Here is a 17,381-nt window from a genome sequence, read left to right on the forward strand (position 1 = left end):
CGGATGCATTCAGTGGAAAATACCGTGGGGAGATTTATATACATAGAGAACATGAAACAATGGGTGTCTCCATACACACTGTAAGGAGAGTGATTACTTAAGATGACAGGTTTCAGAGGAACAGCCGTGTTAGTCTGTATTCGCAAAAAGAAAAGGAGTACTTGTGGCACCTTAGAGACTAACCAATTTATTTGAGCATGAGCTTTCGTGAGCTACAGCTCACTTCATCAGATGTTTACCGTGGAAACTGCAGCAGACTTTATATACACACAGAGAATTTGAAACAATACCTCCTCCCACCCCACTGTCCTGCTGGTAATAGCTTATCTAAAATGATCAACAGGTGGGCCATTTCCAGCACAAATCCAGGTTTTCTCACCCTCCACCCCCCCCCACAAATTCACTCTCCTGCTGGTGCTAGCCCATCCAAAGTGACAACTCTTTACATAATCAAGTCGGGCTATTTCCTGCATAGATCAAGGTTTTCTCACGTCCCCCCCACCCCCATACACACACAAACTCACTCTCCTGCTGGTAATAGCTCATCTAAACTGACCACTCTCCAAGTTTAAATCCAAGTTAAACCAGAACATCTGGGGGGAGGGGGTAGGAAAAAACAAGAGGAAACAGGCTACCTTGCATAATGACTTAGCCACTCCCAGTCTCTATTTAAGCCTAAATTAATAGTACCAGCAGGAGAGCGGGGGAGGAGGGGAACCTTTTGTAGTGATAATCAAGGTGGGCCATTTCCAGCAGTTGACAAGAACGTCTGAGGAATGGTGGGGAGTGGGGGAATAAACATGGGGAAATAGTTTTACTTTGTGTAATGACCCATCCACTCCCAGTCTCTATTCAAGCCGAAATTAATTGTATCCAGTTTGCAAATTAATTCCAATTCAGCAGTCTCTTGGCCACTATGGATGTAGAAGCCCTCTACACCAACATTCCACACAAAGATGGACTACAAGCCATCAGGAACAGTATCCCTGATAATGTCACAGCAAACCTGGTGGCTGAACTTTGTGACTTTGTCCTCATCCATAACTATTTCACATTTGGGGACAATGTATACCTTCAAATCAGCGGCACTGCTATGGGTACCCGCATGGCCCCACAGTATGCCAACATTTTTATGGCAGACTTAAAACAATGGTTCCTCAGCTCTCGTCCCCTAATGCCCCTACTCTACTTGCGCTACATTGATGACATCTTCATCATCTGGACCCATGGAAAAGAAGCCCTTGAGGAATTCCACCATGATTTCAACAATTTCCATCCCATCATCAACCTCAGCCTGGACCAGTCCACACAAGAGATCCACTTCCTGGACACTACAGTGCTAATAAACAATGGTCACATAAGCACCACCCCATACCGGAAACCTACTGACCGCTATTCCTACCTACATGCCTCCAGCTTTCACCCTGACCACACCACACAATCCATTGTCTACAACCAAGCTCTAGGATACAACCGCATTTGCTCCAACCCCTCAGACAGAGACAAACACCTACAAGATCTCTATCAAGCATTCTTACAACTACAATACCCACCTGCTGAAGTGAAGAAACAGATTGACAGAGCCAGAAGAGTACACAGAAGTCATCTACTACAGGACAGGCCCAACAAAGAAAATAACAGAACGCCACTAGCCATCACCTTCAGCCCCCAACTAAAACCTCTCCAATGCATCATCAAGGATCTACAACCTATCCTGAAGGACGACCCATCACTTTCACAGATCTTGGGAGACAGGCCAGTCCTTGTTTACAGACAGTCCCCCAGCCTGAAGCAAATACTCACCAGCAACCACACAACCGAACCACTAACCCAGGAACCTATCCTTGCAATAAAGCCCGTTACCAACTGTATCCACATATCTATTCAGGGGACACCGTCATAGGGCCTAATCACATCAGCCACACGATCAGAGGCTCGTTCACATACACATCTACCAATGTGATATATGCCATCATGTGCCAGCAATGCCCCTCTGCCATGTACATTGGTCAAACTGGACAGTCTCTACGTAAAAGAATAAATGGACACAAATCAGACATCAAGAATTATAACATTCAAAAACCAGTCGGACAACACTTCAATCTCTTTGGTCACTCGATTACAGACCTAAAAGTTGCAATTCTTCAACAAAAAAACTTCAAAAACAGACTCCAGTGAGAGACTGCTGAATTGGAATTAATTTGCAAACTGGATACAATTAACTTAGGCTTGAAGAGACTGGGAGTGGATGGGTCATTACACAAAGTAAAACTATTTCCCCATGTTTATTCCCCCCCATCCCCCACTGTTCCTCAGACATTCTTGTCAACTGCTGGAAATGGCCCCTACCTTGATTATCACTACAAAAGTTTCTCCACCCCACCCCACCCCCCGCTCTCCTGCTGGTAATAGCTCACCTTAAGTGATCACTCTCCTTACAGTGTGTATAGTAACACCCATTGTTTCATGGTCTCTATGTATATAAATCTCTCCACTGTATTTTCCACTGAATTCATCCGATGAAGTGAGCTGTAGCTCACGAAAGCATGTGCTCAGATAAATTTGTTAGTCTCTGAGGTGCCACAAGTACTCCTTTTCCTTTTGCGAATACAGACGAACACGGCTGCTACTCTGAAACCTGTCTCTTCCTAATAACTGGAGTTCCCTCCCCTGGAGAGGTATCCTCAGTGTGAGAAGATACCACAATATCAGGGCTGGGGCAGAGTGTTGGGGTGCTGGGTGGGGGGGATGAGGGCTCCGGTTGGGGGTGCAGGCTCTGGGGTGGGGCTGGGAATGAAGGGTTTGGGGTGCAGGAGGGTGCTCCAGGCTGGGACCGAGGGGTTTGAAGGGTGGGAGGGGGATCAGGGCTGGGGCAGGGGGTTGGGGCGCAGGGAGGGGTGCAGGCTCCAGGTGGCACTTACCTCAAGCAGCTCCTGGAAGCAGCGGCATGTCCCCCCTCTGGCTCCTATGCAGAGGCGCGGGCAGGTGGCTCTGCGCGCTGCTCCGTCTGCAGGCACTGCCCCCACAGCTCCCATTGGCCAGAGTTCCCAGCCAATGGGAGCTGCAGAGCCGGCACTTGCTGCGGGGGCATCATGTGGAGCCCCCTGGCTGCCCCTATGTATAGGAGCTGGATGTGGGACATACTGCTGCTTCCTGGAGCCAAATGGAGCCATGACAGGTAGGGAGCCTGCCTTAGCCCTGCTGACTGGACTTTTAGCAGCCTGGTCAGCTGTGCTGACCAGAGTTCCCGAGGTCCCTTTTCAACCGGCCATTATGGTCGAAAACCGGACACCTGGCAACCTAGGGCCAGGGGCTGTGCTCCCAATGGACTGCTCCTTGAGCTACTGCAGAGAGGAATTGTTCCAGAAACCAAATGGACAGAAGAGAGACTGTGCGAAGTCCTTGATTGCTCAGGCTGTGAGGTAAGAGCCAAGAAATTTTTGGTTGCTGAAGTTACTGGTTTGAGGGGCAAACTTGGAAGGGACTACTTGGCCTGTGAGGTTTCTATTTGTTTTGTGAAAAAGGCCTAAAATAAAGCCCCAGCTGGAAACTGCTTCCCTGGATTCCTTGAGAGAGCTCAGGCAGAATTGTCTCAGGGAGTGAGCTAGCTAAGCAACAGCAAAACCTGATCTGGCAGAGGATGCTATAAAATAGGCCCCAATCCTTTCCAGTATGGTTTTTAGCAGTTCAATAATGATCAAATAATATTGTACTTTAATTCTTTATTGCTATCGTTTGTGTTAATGCACAGAAGTTTGCCAATGAAAAGAGAGTCTCTAGGTATGTTTTTTTATATTTTTTTCATGGTTCCAGTTTTCTATCATTTCATGTACAAAATAATGTATTTGAAGTTGTTTTTTTTCCAAAGGCTTTTAGAGGGTTTCTTATACTTAGCTGTTCCAGTAAGTTTCCTGTTTTAGATTTTCTTGTCTGGGGAGGAAATAAATAATAAAAGAGTCTGTCACATTCCCCTCTCCTCGGATCCTTCCTCTCACCACCAAAAAAAAAAAAAAAGAAAGAAAGAAAAATTCAGGCTCCTTGTCTTTGCTTTCAAGGTCATGTGTAATCTTGTCCTCACCTACATCTCCACTCCCATTTTCTCCTAATCCTTCTAATCCACCAAAGGATAAAATTCATCCATGGTACTGAAGAGCCAGTGCCAGGCCCTTTGCACCATTCAAGCCAGAACTGTGAGCAAAGAAGCCATGCAGGGGTGCCTCAGTGACCTCTGAAAACTGTTGAAACTGTTTTTGCACAAGCCCCTTGGAGGGCAGCAATGGGTCTGAGCTCTGGGACCTGCCACCACCACACAATACAAGTAGCATGGAGGGGCTGGAGCTGCAACTCCAGCCTATAGGCTGAAGCAGTGGCCATATGACTCACTATGCACACATGCTCCTAAATGGCTCTCTTGGGATTTTGGATGTCTAACCATGATGGCATAATCAAGGGACACATCACGTTTTTTCTCTCAGTTCATTAACTGGTTAACAGACATGTACAATAAATACAGCACAGTTCAACTAACCATTGTTTTTTTTTAATAGATATGATATTTGCCCTAAAATCATTAGCAAATGTTTGCAATAAACATGCTATATCTCACCTCAGAAAGGTGTTCACTGATTTCATGAAATGTTACTCCTTTTTTATTGAGTTCATGAGTCCAAAGGGCTTGCCAGTGTTGCAAGTCAGAAAGATGTGTGAAGATAAATTCACAAATTTCCTAAACCACTGTCATTTTCCTGAGCCATATGTGAACGTAACAAATTTGAGAAACTGATAAGTATCTATTTCATTGACTTGTATAAAATTGAGACAAATGGTTCAGAAAATCAATAACACTTTACTGGATTCATGAAACCAGCAATCTTTTCATTGATTTCATGCAACAATTAATTTGATCCATCGATTGTATCACTTACATTATGAATCAACTAACCCTTCCCTGTCCGAGAATGAAATTATGCAAAGCACATATTTTAAAATAAACTTTACCTAAGTGATAAAATAAATATTGTAGTTGAACTTTTTTTGCTAAATATGCTGCCTGTACCATAACCCAGTTTGAGCAGCCAGACTCTGTGCTGTGGAGTTGCTCAAGGGATACGAGGGAAGAAGCCCTTGCCTGATCATGCCACAGCAGAAGAGCTACTCTGTGCCTCCAGAGTGGAGTAGCCCCTTTTTCACTTTCACCTTCCCCTTCAGTGGATAATAATGGTTGGTGGAACTGCATAGTGACAGAACCACTGGCTCTGCCACAAAATACTCACTACACAGTGGCATGTAGGGAGAACCCTTGACTTGACTCCCCTATATTAACTCCCCAAATCCTGCATCCCTGTACAGCCAATCTGCAGCAGTTCTGCTACAAGATGGCATCCTTAACCACAGAGGAGGAAGCAAGATTTCATCTGAGAGGTCTGAACTATATCTGCTCGTTTCACTGAGATTCAGAGCTGTATCTGAACTATTTTAATTTTACCCCTTGATTTATATGACGTTTCCAAGCTTCATTAACTGCCCCTCTCTCACCTACCTCATACTTTATGCATACTTTGAGCACTAGTGATCAGTAGAATCAATCTTCTGGCTAGTAACCAACTAGGAAATTTGTCAGGGGTTAATTGTGTTAATTTTAACTTTTTTTAAAAAATGCAAATTATAAAAACAAACAAACAAAATCCACAAACAAATTTACCACCTAGTATTACCATGGTATCTGAGCACTTTCCATAAAAACTGGGAGTCTGATTCTTCTCTGACTTACCAGTCTAAATCAGAAGTGTTCACAGTGAATTCATCGGCATTAGAATGAGACTTATAGAAATGTAGAGCTGGAAGAGACCTTGAGAAGCTATTAAGTCCTGCCCCCTGCGCTGTGGCAGGACCAAGTAAACCTAGAAAGTTACATCATCCTGAAACTGGTGTAAGGAAGAGTAAATCAAGCCCTTTGTTTTTTGTAAAAATCTATTCACAGAAAAGATTAATGACGGTAGGTTATTCTGGTACTGCATGGAACCGACTTTGTTACACTTTTTTTTTTTTGCAGTCTTATTAGCTAAGGCTGAGAATAATCCACTCCAATGTCTTGACTGCAGATAACTTCAGTAGCATGGTAGTAGTGTATCAGAATGCCTTTGTGCAAAATACTCTAATAACAAAGGCAGGCAGATCATTAATTTGCTTGTCTTTCATTTGCTAAATACTGGGATATTAATTCCTAAAGTCTTTTAGAGCAGTGGTTCTCAAAGCCGGTCTGCCGCTTGTTCAGGGAAAGCCCCTGGCGGGCCAGACGGGTTTGTTTACCTGTCGCGTCTGCAGGTTCGGCTGATCGCGGCTCCCACTGGCCGCGGTTCGCCGCTTGCTCCAGGCCAATGGGGCCTGTGGGAAATGGCGCGGGCCAAGGGACGTGCTGGCCGCCCTTCCCGCAGCCCCCATTGGCCTGGAGCAGCAAACTGCGGCACTGGGAGCCACAATCGGCCGAACCTGCGAACGCGGCAAGTAAACAAACCAGTCTGGCCCGCCAGGGGCTTTCCCTGAACAAGCGGTGGACCGGCTTTGAGAACCACTGTTTTAGAGCATACATAACTAACAGGCTTTCAGGGCTGACCTTGCACCAGGAGTGACATACTCATTGCCCCAATTCACTGTTGTCATAATCTGTATCTAAAACATGTCACGTGTGATCGGTTTGCATATGACACCTTATACTGTCACTAACGTTATTACATGATATATGTACAGGTGGTGTATAAAGAATTCTAGATGTGTGCTGGAAATATGTTCTTAAAATGTGTTAGGCTGGGTTATGAACTGCTTGCCAATCCCAGACAAAGAAATGTTGTTTCGCTGCTTGACTGTGTCTCTAATGTAAATTGAGTAAGCTGAGTCCAGAAACAATAGATGTACATTTACACAGAAGGTAAACAAAGCCAACAAACTAGCAAATGGGGGAGATGTCCACTTAATGATCATGACGGGGGATGGGGGCTGGATCCGCAGGAAGCCTTCCTGGCTCTTGAAATAGAGACAATGGACTTTGGGAAATATAAGCAGAAACAAAGTCATTTTGGCATCCATCGTCTGAGGGACACAAGAGGCCATAGCTCTTAAAATCTGAAAAAGGTGGATCTCTCTGGGAATTGACTGTAGGTGAGAAACCTGCTTAGACAAAGATTGTAACTTGCTGAAGTTAAGTTTTAGTCACTAAATATGTGTTTTATTTGTAACCTTTCATGTCTTTCACTCTAACTTGAAATCACTTAAACCTATGTTCTGTATTAATAAAACAAGAATTAATTGATTACAAAATCATCTCAGTGCTGTTTTATTTAAGTGAAGTGTGGTTCCACAGCTAATCTAACAGGTTGATGAGTGCTCTGTCTCTTTGAAGAAGTGAACTGACCTTCTGTGAGTGTCCAGTGAGAGGAACAGACATTGCAGAAAGATGTCTCTGGAGAACTTGGGAATTGAGGTTCACTGATTGTTACTTGCAAGGCAAAGTTTGGACCGGTAGAGTCCTGAAGAGTTTGCTGGTAAGGCAGAGAAGCTGGTGTGTAGGGGAGCTGACACATAGCTTAGCAGCAGCAAAGCTCATTCTTGCTGAGGCAAAGCAGGAACACAATGGCTCACAATTCTGGGTGACCTGACCAGGATGGCACAGCTGTGTCTTCTCAAACACTATTAATAGCCTTAAAGTGAATCTGACATGCAGCAAACAATAGTGCTTAGTGCACATTTGATAACTACAGAGATGCATTAACCAGGTAAAAAGAACAGGAGTACTTGTGGCACCTTAAAGACTAACAAATTTATTTGAGCATAAGCTTTAATTATTAACTTATTATTTAATTATTAAATTAACCAGGTAGTTTTCCCTATTTTGTTTTGGATCATGCTGGTACATCAGTTGATGTCCTCAGCACTGACTAAGAATAGTATAAGTTAACTTTTTAACTGGGTTTTAAGTTATATATTATCAAAGAAATATTATAGATTTGACATTAGATATAATACAAATAAATGTCTTATGCTCCACTTTGATAACTTGAGGAAACAACTCTTGATAAAACATCTCATGTGTGACCATATGTTACACAGGAAATGACAGGCAAAGTAAAAAAGAGGAAAATGGCATAATTTGGATATTCATAATTTATTCTCACAACTAACTTTTAAAAAAAGAAGTCAAGGGAATTCCTGCTATTGAATTCAGTGGCAGAAGACAACCATTTCTTTTCATGAGTAGTTCACTCTGTGTGACATAAAATATTATTTGATTTGAAGAGTTTGACCTAAAAGTGTATTTCTGAAAGCTTGTAAGTGGCTCTTAGAACTCTCATGTCAGTCGAATAGAATGCTATTGCAGGATAAGGAAATTATTATAATATAAATGGATCCTTTCATCCAATCAAAATGCAAGATAAAAATCAGATGACTTTTTGATTCCCGTCTTTGTGTCCACTGTTCAGATAATGCCATGCCAATTATTTAACTGAGTAGTCTCAAAGCCTGCAAGTTCCAAACACAAAAGAAAAATTCTCCTTCTTGTTTCAACAATGATCAGATTGTCTTGTAAATCAAGGAGGTGACAGTATTTGTTGCTCAAAGTCTGATTATACACTGAAAAGGAACTTTAGAAAAAACACATATTGGTTCCATATTTGTATCTCACCAGCTGCCATAACAAATTCACTTAGTATACAAGGAACAGAAGGTTGTCCGTGCAACCTCCATTCTGTTCCCTTAATCCTGGTATTTCCTAATTGTAGAGGGGTGGTCACCTGCTCTGGCCTTAAAGGGCTTAAAACACCCCAGGAGAAGGCTGTGGCTGGGAGCAAGCAATTCCCAGGCAGACTGGGGGAAGCAGCCTCAGCTGTGACCACACCCCAATCAGGCTCAGCTGGCCCTTATAAGAGGGCAGTGGGCCAAGAGCAGAGAGTCTCCTCTAGCTGTGGTGGGAGATAGGCCTGGCTGCTGGGGAGCTTGAAAAAGTACCTGGTGTGGAACATGCTGGGGGAAGGCCAGAGAAGCTGGGGAGCTCTGGCCTGGAAACCCCCAGGCTGCAGGCCTAGTGGAAGGCCAAAAAGTGTACTGGAGTTGCAGGGGACAGCCCGTGGGTAGGCAGAGGCAGCAGATCCAACACCCCCCCCCCCCCTTGCCTGTGATGAGTGGCTTATATACTGCAGTCTGCCCCAGGGAATGGGGTCTAGTGGTGACTGGGCAGTAGCCATATACTGAGGTGAGGTGGGGATAGTGGGTGGGGGTTCCCTGGGGAATGGAGATCCAGAAACCTGTGGGGGTACTGCCAGGGGAAGACACCCTGACCTGAAAGGGGCACTGGGGTCCAGGAGGGACTTGGGCCCAGCGGCAAGTGGGACACCAGCCTGCAGAGGGTGCTCTGGAGGCTAGAAGAGCTAATTCCCCTGAGAGACCAGCAGGAGGCGCCACAGGGGTGAGTCTCGCACCATGACACTAGTCTTTGAGCAAATAACTCTACAACCCTAAAATCATGTATTTTAGCATAGGTCCTTTTTATTTGTGAGTGAGAGAGAAACTTTTATCAGGGAATTAATGATCATCTGCTCACCCATCAGATTAGTAAAATGTGATTGCCTATCTGCAAATATGACTGCAACAATATCACCTTGCTCAATAATGTCTCTGGGTGTCATAGTTGCTCACTTTAGTGACAAATATGATTTCATTACTTATTGGCCAGTCAGAAGCTAATTTATCCATACAAGTACAGCATAGTTGCTATAAACTACATTTATGGTTTAAATGGTTTCTGATTGGCTGAAGCATTTACGTTATGTAATCCAATCAAAAAGCAGTAAGTTAACATTTAGGAGGAGTGAGGAGGTAACACAGACTTTATGAGGAGCCTGGGGAATGATATTTGGACTGTGAGCCGGTGGAGACCGTGAATGTTGGCAGCAGGGTGTGATGTGTGGAATTGGAGGCCAGGATGGAGGAGAGAGCCTGATGAGACAAGGATCTGCAAAGGCTTGGCAAAGAAATTGGGATGAAGAGCTTCAGCGGGCACTGACACTAGGTGAGAAGCCTGAGGAGGGGGTATTTGGACTAGGAGCCAGTGAAGAAAGGGAACATGGATGGGGGAAGCAGGTAGAAGAAATAAAGGGGGACTGGAGTCGGGGGAGAGGAAGGGGCGACTAGAGGCCAGAGGAGAGAGACAGATTGGATGGAGAGCCAAGAGGGGGGCTGGAATTGGCTAGGCAAGGAGACTGGGGACAAAGAGATGGTGGGGAGAAAAGGGGAACTGAGAATGATGGTACAAGGAGACTGGAATTGGGGTGAGGAACTGGACACCTGAGAAGTGGAGACTGGGACTGACAAAGGAAGGAGAATGGGACTGGGATGAGGAGCCACAGATAGGGAAGAGGCAGAACTAAGACAGTGACAGGTTGTTGGAGACAGTGCAGAAGGGGTCACACTCAGGAGGAATGAGCAGATGAGCCTTCCATAGTCTGGAATGGAACCTCAGATTCCTGAGTCTCATCATTCCTTTGCCGTCAGCAAATATCTGTGAAACCTACTGGCAAAATGTCTCAGCCCTCTCTAGTGCTGGTCCACAGAGAGGATTACAACCTACTACTGCTATCAATTACTCCATTAATGCTGTCAGCAGCAGATTATGTGGTTAAATTCCAATCCTGATGACCCATATGGATGTCCATATGATGCACATGATGGAATTTCTGTTTCAGATTTAAAAAAAAAACTAGAAAATGATACGCACAAACCTACATTAAAGGAATATTATTAAGGTTGCAAAGTCAAGCACTCTGAAGTTAGGAAATGCTAGAAGTAAGGTTGTCTTTACAACCTAAATTTGCCCCCTTGTGTATGCTCATTATGACACAGTTTTTGATTACATGATCACATAGTGGTCTTCCCACAGGACCTATGCCTCATTCATTGCATAGGATGGACCCGCTATGGGGATGAATCAGGGTTGTGTAGTGAAGGAAACTGTTATCTGTAGGACCCTTGCCTTATTTGTTGCAGAAGTTGGAAGGTGTACAGTGAATGATGTAGGGGATTTCTGAAAAAGTGAGGATGGTCTCTGACTAAGGTAAGTGAGTGAAGAACTGCTATGTATCCCTGCCTGTGCCACAGAGTTCCTATGTGATGCTAATCTAGTCACTTAAACCAAACTTTTAACAGATGGTTACAAATTGCATTGCTCATTTTCTAGATGCCTGACATGAGGCCTTGGGGTCTGATTTGCAGAAGCCCTGAGCACCAACAGCAGCAACTGAAATCACTGGGTGTTATGCTTTGAACATATCAAGTGCTATATAATGTTTATTACTCTGAAAAATAAGGTCCTAGGCATCTTAAATTTGGCACCCAAAATCATAGACTTTTGACCTTAATCTCTCAGGGGAAAAAATAATATTCCCTAATCTCACAAGAGTCTTGTGAAAATAAATTCATTAATATCTGTGAAGCTCTTTGACACCATAACAATAAGCACTATAAAAAAGCCTGTGGGGAAATTGATAATTCTATCTTCAGAGCAAGGTTTGAAGTAGGCAGTAAACAAGACCTGGAGCCACACATTGAACAATCAAGAAAAAATGATCTATTGAACAGTTGCTCACTCATTGAGCACCATCCATTCTATGCCCCTGAATGAGGTAGGGGTCGTAGGCGACAGGAAAAAAATAGCGTGAGATCATGTAGTTAGACTGTGTCCTAATTCACGCACACAAAGGGGCCGAATTGGGGTTGCACAGGCAATATTAATTCTGGCATTTCCTAACTTCTGAGTGCTTGACTTTTCAGCCTTAATGAAGTTTTTAACCTAGTTTTTGCATGTGTAAGTTGAACTTTGCATCATACCCATAAAACCAACAGCAAAGAGTAATAAAACTGTAGTTAAACCATAAAACCAACTAGCAGTACTATTCTGGCTAATAATAATCTGGCTGTAATAGTATTACATAAAATGAGGCTGAAAGCCACATTACTTTACTGACCTGGATAGTGAAGTTACCACCTTAAAACTCATGTCTTGGTTTGTATTGTTGCTAGAATATGGAACTATATAAGAAAGGAAAATAGATCCATGAATTTAATGGACATGATATAAATATACATTAAGTTAGCAGAATTATTTATTAGCAGAAAATTAAGATGCTCCAATACTTGGCATGATATCTTTACAATGTCATTTAATAAGCTGATATCTGGGCTTTATAAAGTAGGTAATGAATCAAATAACAATGTTCTTTGGAAAATTGTTCTTTAGCAGTGCACAAACAGCATTGAAATATCAAGTCAATATATATCAGCATTATAATAGAAACTAGGTCACTGAAATGGGACATCCGGCTCTGCTTTACTGGAAAGTTTAGGTACACAATTTCATACTGAAAGTGGATCCCAGGATATTTAACAACTGTAGGTGTCTTTCCATTTTCAGTTAACTGAGATCATGAAAGCACAACTGCAGCCTAAAGCCTTCCCTTCTGCCTCACCATTAGAAAAAGACACAATCAAAAGCAACATTGCAAAAACACAGCAAAAGGAGAGTAGAATGTAAGAATGGCCAAACTAGGTCAGACCAGAGTTCCATCTAGACTAGTATTCAACAATGGCTAGTGCCAGATGCTTCAAAGGGAATGAACAGAACAGGGCAATTATCAAGTGATCCATCTCCTGTGGTCCAGTCCCAGCTTCTGGCAGTCAGAGATTATGGGACACCCAGAACATGGGTTTGCATTACTAACTGTCTTGGCTAATAGCCACTGATGGACCTATCTTTCTTTATGAACTTGTCTAATTCTTTTTTAAACTGTTATACTTTTTGGCCTTCACAGCATCCCCTGGCCATGAGTTCCAGAGGTTGACTGTGCATTGTTTGAAGAAGTACTTCCTTATGTTTGTTTTTAAACCTGATGCCTGTTAATTTCATTGGGTGACCCCTGGTTCTTGTGTTATGCGAAAAGGTAAATACTTTCTCCACACCATTCATGATTTTACAGACCTCTCTCATATCTCCCCTTTGTTCACCTTAGAAAAGAGATGACTGTCTCAGTCTTTTTAATTGACATGTTCCTGAAAACACCTCTTACATTACCACACCAATCCACTATGAAACCTGCTCTGCCACCAGATTTTTGCACTTTTAAATTTTAACAGTGAGTGTGATTTTTATTCAAACAAACAAAAGGGAAAGATGACTAATAGACTTCACAGGAGAAACAGTGAAAATGATTATAGACAAGTGGAATAAAATGCACCAAGTAATACTTATATTCTCTAATCTCTTTATTGGGTGTTATTTGTAATAGTGCATTAAAAAGATTATGCTGATTGTGTCCCTTTAAAAATTTAAGAGATACAGGAGAAGTAATTATAAAATCAATATGTGGTAGCTGGCCATACAGTTAGCACAGGTATTTTCTATTCTAAATATGGGAGGAAACTGGTCATCTCAGCTACTGTGTGGTAAATGTCAAATGTTGACTGTGTCAGAATCAGGTCTATTGTTCATTACATATTGGTCAGTCATGATCACAGAAAGCTTTTAACAGCTACCTGCTTGTTTTGTGTGTCCTACTTTTATTATTTTGGCAACTTAATGCCCTCAGTCCTGATTTTTCTAAATGGTGTTTGTTAGTTTCCCAGGAAGATGAAAGATAAATGCTGTGTTATGCCTAAAAATAAATGTTGGTGTCCTTTAAGTATCAACATATTGTTCCCAAAATTCCAGCAGTCATGTATTGAGGGTTAGAGATTTGATTTATCAAATGATGTTAGACATACAATAGTGAGGACTAATGTTAAGATTTTTGTCATCTGGGTGGTAATGGCTACTGATGTAAAATCTGAAAGCTTTGGCTCAGCATTGCTAAAGCATGAAAGAACATTTTAAAGACATGAAAATAATAAATGACTCTATTTTGAGAACACTAAAGAATGTGAAATGCTCAAATTAAATTGGTGACCTGGAAAACAAGCTCAGATTAAAAGGTGGCATGCTGCTAAGAATTCCTGAAGGTGCAGAGAGAGGGGGAGAATATATTTTTCTGCAAGGAATCTTTAAAAGGTTGAAGATGACATAAGAGGAGCAGATCCTACACGTAGCAGCAGATTGTATGTCACCACATCTGCATAGAATTGTGCAGTGATCAATAACTGGCATGTTAACCTGAGCATCAGAACTGCATAAATTATTGAATGCTCATGAAAAATGTTTGGCTTTTATAGATGGAAGCAAATACAAAAAGTATGGGTGAACGTCTAATCGCAGTATTTAGAGAAGGGGACTGAGTGTCAGCACTTGTATGTGCTATTCCTGACTCTGCACCTGACCCTTGTATAGCTTTTTGCATGTCACTTAACATCTCTAGGCCAAGGATGTTACAGCTGATATGATAATATAAATCTGTGTAAATTGGTGCATTTTACATGCTGGTGTCAGAAGGGAGGGGTTTCAGCAGGAAAAGTAACAGGTGTAAGAACATATACAATAAAGAACCTCCTAGGGCTTTCTTCTATCCACCTACTGCAACCTCCTCTTCCCACTCCCATGTGAATTACTCCAACTTGTACACACTTAGACCAACTTACTGACATGTAGCACTATGTATATCACTCCTGAATTTGACCCTCATTTCTGGGTCCCCATCTTCAGACACATACAGAGGTCCCAATTTTCAGAGGCTGGTTGCTCAGAACTTATTTTAAAGAGGATTAATCTTCAGTATCTCAAGTTGGGCATCCTAAAATTGAGCTATACAAAGTCACTAGTCACATCTGACAATCTTGGTGGAGAGGTATCTCTGATAGTGCTTGGTAGAAAAGAAAGGTGACAACCAAATAACTGCAGAGAACATCTCATCATAAGATGTTATGTGCTGTTCTGATTTCAATACAGAGCAATGATTATGTTTTGGTTATGGCAAATCTGCACTGGTGGAAGAAGCAACATCTTCCACTTATTGACATTCACTTCCCCAGAGAATACTATTTAGCACAACAGGCCTGGGAGTTTTTTTAAGTTAAGAAAGATATCTGAGAATATTAGGACCTTTTATTTGCAAAAGAGTATTTGTGTCTATATGGATAGATAAGTGTGCCCCTCAAAGCATCAGGTCAATATTTTCATTAATGACTTGGATAATAGAGCAGAGAGTATACTTATACAAGTTGTAGATGACACCAAGCTGGGAGGAGTTGCAAGTGACTTGGAGGATAGGGTTAGAATTTCAAAACGTTCTTGACAAATTGGAGAACTGATCTAAATTCAACAAGATGAAATTCAATAGACATATGCATAGTACTTCACTTAAGAAGGAAAAAAACCCAAATGCACAACTACACAGTGGGGGGAGACTGTTTAGGGGATAACATTGCTGACAAGGATCTGAGGGTTATAGAGGATCACAAACTGAATGAGTCAACAATGTCATGCAGTTGTGGAAAAGACTAATATCGGTCTGGGGTGTATTATGTAAGACATGGAAAATATTTGTTCTGCTCTACTCAGCACCAATTAGGCTTCAGCTGGAGTACAGTTTCCAGTTCTGGATGCCATACTTCAAGAAAGAAGATAAATTGGAGAGATTCCAGGGAACAGCAACAAAACAATAAAAAGGTTTAGAAAACCTGATCTGTGAGAAGTTTACAATAATTGGGCATGTTTAGACTTGAGATAAGAAGGCTTAGGGGGACCTGATAAGTCTTCAGATATGTTAAGGGCTCTTATAAAGAGCTGTGTGATCAATTGTTCTCCACATCCACTGAAGGTAGGACAAGAAGTATTGGGCTTAATCTGTGGCAAGGGAGATTTAGGTTAGATATTAGGAAAAACTTTCTACCTATAAGGCTAGTGTCAAGGTTCCTTCCCCACTCTGAACTCTAGGGTACAGATGTGAGGACCTGCATGAAAACCCCCTAAGCTTTTTTTTTTTTAACCAGCTTAGGTTAAAACTTCCCCAGGCTACAAACTATTTTACCTTTTGCCCTTGGACTTTATTGCTGCCACCACCAAGCACCTAATAAATATATAATGGGAAGAGCCCACTTGGAAATGTCGTATTCTCTTCTTTTCCCCCCCCCCCAAAAAAAATCCTCCCAAACCCTACACCCCCTTTCCTGGGGAGGGCTTGATAAAAATCCTGAACAATTTGCATAGGTGAACACAGACCCAAAGCCTTGGATGTTAAGAACAATGAAAAAGCAATCAGGTTCTTAGAAGAATTTTAATTGAAGAAAAAGTAAAAGAATCACCTCTGCAAAATCAGGATGGTAAATACCTTACAGCGTAATCAGATTCAAAACATAGGCAAAACTCTAGGCAAAACCTTAAGTTACAAAAAGACACACAAACCGGAATATACATTCCATTCAGCATAGCTTATTTTATCAGCCATTTAAACAAAACAGAATCTAACACATATCTAGCTAGATGACTTACTAAGTTCTAAGACTCCATTCCTTTTCTGTTCCCAGCAAAAGCATCACACAGACAGAGAACCTTTGTTTCTCCCCCCCTGCTTTGAAAGTATCTTGTACCTCATTGGTCACTGTGGTCAGGTGCTAGCGAGGTTATCCTAGCTTCTTAACCCTTTACAGGTGAAAGGGTTTTTCCTCTGGCCAGGAGGGATTTTAAAGGTGTTTACCCTTCCCTTTATATTTATGACAGCTAGTTAGGCTCTGGAATAGTCTTCCAAGGGTAGCTGTGGAACCCCTGTCACTGGCAGTTTTTAAGAACAGGCTCGACAAGCACCTGTCAGGAATGGTCTAGGTTTACTTGGTCCTGCCTCAGTGCAGGGGATTGAATTTGATAACTTCTCAAAGACCCTTCCAGCCCTACATTTCTATGATTGTGTTGGACTAGCTTCTCATTCTAAGCCGCCCTCCATGTGTCTCCATTCATACACCATCTTCCACATGAGTGATGTGCACTAGCAATCAAGACAATTCCAAGAAACAGCCTTGCTCTATGACTGTTCTCACACAGAAGTTTTACCCCGGGAGAAGCTGCCAAAAGGAACGGACTGGAATCATGTGATCCTGGTCAGTTTCATTCCACCTCACATCTGGCAGTAAAGTTTATTTCTTGGCTGCTGCTGGTAGTTTGACCCAGAATAAGAAGAGACAGACACAGGAAATAAACAGGAGCAAAAGAAAGAGTTAAAGTAGTAATGATGGTACACTGTACTTCTGTAGTGCTTTTCTTTTAGGGATCTCAATGCACTTTAAAGGCATTGCCAAAGTGAGAAAGCAAGGAATAAGAACAGGAGAGAGAGAGTGGGGGAGAGACAGGAAAAAATATAGGACAAGAGAGGGACGCATAATACAGAAACCTTCATTGTTCTGATCAGTGGACAAGTTAA

This window comes from Caretta caretta, chromosome 2 (genome assembly GCF_965140235.1).
Source record: "Caretta caretta isolate rCarCar2 chromosome 2, rCarCar1.hap1, whole genome shotgun sequence".
NCBI lineage: Eukaryota > Metazoa > Chordata > Testudines > Cheloniidae > Caretta > Caretta caretta.